We start from the raw sequence: 5,460 nt of genomic DNA on the forward strand, positions 1-5,460 counted from the left end.
GGAATCATTTCTTAAGTGGGTTGGTTGTAGTTTTGACTCTTCAGTAGAATGTCAACATTTACAGTGTTTGAGAATCTATAATCTTGTGCATCTTCTGGGAAGAATCTGACTTTGCCACACAGCGAGTCTCAGTCTCTCATTCCAGCATCATGTCTTCTACACTCCCTTCTCTCTTCCACTTCTGGGGCCTGAACCAGCCCCTGTTTTCTCCTCAGCCTCAGCTTTCCTGACCTCCCTCACAAGATGTGTTCAGAACCGCACCCTCACCTGAGGGACAACACTTATCCAGGCCTTGCCTGGGTCAAATCTAGATCAAAGTCATTCATAGAGGACACATGGCTTCCGACACGTGCCTGATGTCCTGCCCTACCCAGGACTTAGTGCAGCTTTTGTCTGCTGGCTTTTTATAATGACCAGATACATTTTTGTTTGTTTGTTTTTTAAGAGAGAGTTTCTTAGTGTACCCTTGGCTGTCCTGGAACTAGCTCTGTAGACCAGGCTGGCCATTAATTCACAGATCCGTCTACTTTTGCCTTCCCAGAGCTGAGATTAAAGACATGAACCAGCTCAGACATGGTTTTAAAGAGATTTATGCTTTACACCTTAGGAATATGAGGTCCACCATGAGTTAAGGATTTGGAATTCAAACCCAGGCATTTGGCCCTTGCCAGTGACCCCAGACTGGAGAGGTAGAAGCAAAAGGAACAGAAGCTCAAGGGTCTCCTTGACCGCACAGTGCATTCCAGGGAAGCTTGAAAACAAACCAAACAAACATAACAAAACAAAAAACAAAACGCCAAGATTCAAGTCTGGTGAGACTTGGTTCCCATGAGCCTTCAGCCCACTCCTCTGCACTTGAGTCTTACTCATGATAAGGATCATCTAACGGGCCTGCAGCTCCTTTCTGTGTGCCCTTAAAAGTTGACCTGTGAGCTGCTTGCCTCCCCGAATGTGGAGAAAAGAGGCTCACGCATCTATCATGGGTGTGGGTGTTAATTGGTATGGCTGCTTTGAAGGTCAGTTTGATAAGTGGCTATTAACTTTAAGATGCACATACTCTTTGATCTAGAAATTCACATTTTAGAAAGTGATCCTGAAATCATTCTTGAAGTGTGCAAGTGGAAATCTGTAGGCTAAGAGCAATGCAGCCTTGTTTGTAGTTGCTTATTAAAGAACCCAGTATCACCACCATTAGGGACTCAAAGTCTACTCTATATATACATAGTTCTATATATACGTAGTTCAAAACTGTCACTGAATTTAATACAATAAAAAGAGGAATGAGGGTCTATATGTTCTTTTATGGAGCAGAATTGAATATAATAATTTGTGGCTGGAGAATAGGCTCACCGGTTTACAAAGTGTGTTGTTCTTCCAGGGAATTGATCTTCAGTCTCCACCCACACTGGGTGGCCTGCAACTGCATACAACTCCAATCCCAGGGGGTCCAACGTCCTCTTCTAACTTCCACAAGGTTTTTGAGTGTGTGTGTGTGTGTGTGTGTGTTCATGCATGTGCACACACACAATTAAAAACATTTTTTTTAAAATCAAGTTAAGTGTTAGAGAGATGGCTGAGTTGGTAAAGTGCCTGCTCTGTGAGCACAAAGACCTGAGTTTCAACCCCAGAAAACAGAGAAAAGGCTAGCAGGGTGGTAACAGTTGTGATCTCAGAGCTGGGTGGATATCCGGAATTCTCTGGCAGGCCAGCCTAGCCTACTTGGTGAGCTCTGGGCCGATGGGAGACTTTGTATCAAAAAACAAGGTGGATACTTTCTGAGAAACAACATCTAATGTCCTCTGGCCTCTGTATATATACACACACATGTGCAAAGGTATTCCCCATGTGTACTGACACACAGAGACACAGACACACTAATAAAAAGTTAAAGATACTGTTAAGAAAATAAGAAACGGGACTGGAGAGATTGCTCAGTGGTTAGAGCACTGACTGCTCTTCCAGAGGTCCTGAGTTCAAATCCCAGCAACCACATGGTGGCTCACAACCATCTGTAATGGGATCTGATGCCCTGTTCTGGTGTGTCTGAAGATAGCTACAGTGTACTCACATATATTAAATAAACAAATAAATCTTAAAAAAAAAGAAAAGAAGAAATGACAATTTAACAGTATGCATACCAATTTATGCACACATTGTATCATTATATGCAGAGACTGTCTCTGAAAGTCTTTGAGGAAACAGTAACAAAAGATGACCAGCATTATTAATTGGGCTGGAAGGTTGGGCCCAGAGGGCAGGGACTGGTCCTCACACTAGGTTTGTACAACTGACTCTTGGAATCTCTCATTGCGTGGGTTTGGGGATATGATATGGGCAACACTAATCATGGAGAATCTAATCCTTCAACATCAGCTTGCACCGACATTGGATGCTCTCGATTTTGTCCTAATAGCTTAGTTTTTCTCTCTCCCTCTCTCCCTCCCTCCCTCCCTCCCTCCCTCCCCCCTCTCTGAGGGATGTGGGAGACCAAACCTAGGGCCTCACAAATATCGTCCATGTGTGTTCTATCCCCAAGCTATGACCCCTGCCCTGACTTATGTTTTACTGTATAACCTTCTGCACTTAAAAGAAAAAGGCTCTGGTGCATGCATTATCTCTTTAATAATTTAACATTTAAAATTAAAAACAGAAGAAATTCTTGCTTGAGTCATCCACGTAAGAATGGGGACTTTCCAAACCACAGGGGGCCTTAGTACATGTGAACTGTTGGGGTGTTGGGACCTAAACAACACTTCTGTAGCACGTTAGGACCTAGAGTCATCTCTGCCGTGCTCTTTTCCTTTCTTGATAAGCCGGCTATGGTTCCAGAGGCAGATACACGAGCACCGGTCAGTTCTATGGCTTAACGATACTGTCAAGATGCAGGCTCTGTCTAAAGTGTAGCTCCATCCTAAACCAGGCTGGTTCTGTCTTGATTAGAAGTTGACTTTTAGGACAGCCAGGACTACATTACTTACTTTCACATTGACAAGTGACTTGAGTTTTTCAGGCTTTTTGTAACCATGACAAAAATACCAGAGAAAACAAATGAGGACGAGTTTATTTTGGCTTATGTTTTCCAGATGTTACAGTCCAATGGCTAGCTCTTCTGTTTTCAGGGTCTTGGTAGGAGAGAGCATTTGATAGAGTATGGTAGAGCAGAGGTGTTCATCTTGAAATAGCCAGGGAGCTGAAAAGAAACAGATAGGAATGGGCAAGATGTGGCTCCCAAGGACTTCCTGGGACTTCCTTCCTCTGGTACAGTCCCACCTCTTAAAGTTTTTATCCGCTTAGAAAAACAGCACCACCAGCTGCACATCAGCCCTTTAACACATGATCCTAGAGGACATTTAATATTCCAAACATAACATGACCCAGCCATAGAATGAAGGCATCTCCCCCTTCTGTCTGGGATAACTTGAATCAAAACCCATCAGAGCTGGCCATTGGAAAATGGATAGGGCGATTGCTTTTGTTGGGGCTTTTGAAACTGTTTCTTGGAAAGGACTATGTTATTAGCATGATTGTGTTGGATTCATCAAGACCACCTTTCCAATGGGATTGAACCACAAAGGACACCGCTGCTACAGTGGAGAGGGAGAAGAGTTTGTGTGAAGATGAAGGTCAGATACAATGTTTACCCCACTCCCCTATGTTAGGTCCCAGCATCTTGCTTGGATATGAAACAAAGAGAAACAGTATTTATACATTTAAAATATTGACTTGTTTAATTATTTTCTTTCTTTGTTTCTTTCTTTTGAGACCTGAATATAAATCCTTCCTTAAGTTGCTTCTGTCAGGGGCTTTGTCACAGTGATAAAAAAATAACTACACGACACCCCTAACCTCCTGATATGCTTTTTAAGTTATTTATTATTTAGGTTTATCATTTATTATATGGCTTATTATAATTAAATATAAACAGGAATTTGGGGCTTTAAAATATAATCTTTTAATAGCTGGGTGGTGGTGGCACATGCTTTTAGTTCCAGTGCTCATGAAGCAGAGGTAGGCCTAACTCTGAGTTCAAGGTCAGCCTGGTTTACAGAGAAAGTTCCAGGACAGCCAGGGCTATTATACAGAAAAATGCTGCTTCAAGAAAATATCCAAATAATTTTTAAAAAGAAGGAAAAATAAAAAGATAGGGTCTTTAAAGGAATCTGGCTGGTCTTGCACTCACATAAATCTGTGTGCCTCAGTCCGCCAAGTGCTGGAATTAAAAGTGTGCCGCACTGTGCCTGTCTGGTGCTGCCATTGAACCTACAGCATTTGAAGAGGTCCTTGGCATATATCGATCATTCAACAGTCCTTTTAGCAAATGATTAACAGACCCTGCCCTTACCAGGTTTGTTTGCAGGAATGTGACATAAAGAGAGGATTGAGGAATCAGGCCACTCCAAACAAAGATAGATAGCTAAAGCTCAGGAAGGCCTCTGGTGAACTACTAGGGGTCATGAGAATGCCTGCTACTCTGTGTGGGTCAGTGTGACAGCCATCTTGGAACTATTTGTCCACATTCTCGTAGACTCCTTTTCTTTGGACTTCTTTGTTGGTAGTCAGCTTCATCTAAACTTCTAGCTTTGGTTCAAGATCCTTTTCCTCTTAAAGCCTGACCCCATGTGGGAAGGGAAGACATTAGAGTAAGGCCAGGTTCTAAAGTTAGAGGATGAGAAATCAGGCCTGCATAAGCCACATCGTGAGGAGCTCTGGCTGTCCAAGCAGGAGGAAGCCCAGTGAACAGGGTGGAGTCTACAGGAAGCCTTCTTCCTCAGAACAGGTCCTCTGATTGAGCTGCTGTCTGTCTTTGGGAGATGAGAGGTTGCTGCTAGGTGTCACTGTGAGCCCAGTGAGATTTAGCATACTGGGCCTTAACTGGCTTGACTGGACCATGGAGTGTAAGCAGCAGACTTTGACCCTGCCCTGAGTCTCCTTATCATGTAACTAATCATAGGTACCTCTTAAACATCACTTCTTCTGGGGTGAATACCTTTCAGCTGTGGGCAAATGATGTTTCTCGAGTCCCAGGGAAGTGTCTGCACATGCAGGGAGCACTTCAAGGCTCAGCTGAAAGCCAGGCCAGGGCAGACTCCGCATCAGTTCTTCAGACAAGTGGGAATATGGACAAGCTTTGCTTTGCAAATTGCAGAGATTTGTAAATTCGAGAGGGGAGGGAGGGAAGAAGGGAGGGGATAGAGACAGAAAGACAGAGAGACAGAGAACCACCTTCCAGAGAGGGAACAGCCATAGCAGCTCTGAAGAGTAGAGACTGAGGCTCAGCGAGAGATAGAGCAAGGAAGAGAGTGACCTTGACCTTGCACAGAAACATTTATGATTGTGTTTCTTCTTAAATACAACACACACACACATGCACACACACACAAATACATGTAATGAAACTTATAAAAAATATTTAGCATTACTGTGTGTGAGCACGTGCACGTGCGTGTGTTACAGAGATCA

This window comes from Micromys minutus (genome assembly GCF_963924665.1).
Source record: "Micromys minutus genome assembly, chromosome: 13".
Lineage (NCBI taxonomy): Eukaryota > Metazoa > Chordata > Mammalia > Rodentia > Muridae > Micromys > Micromys minutus.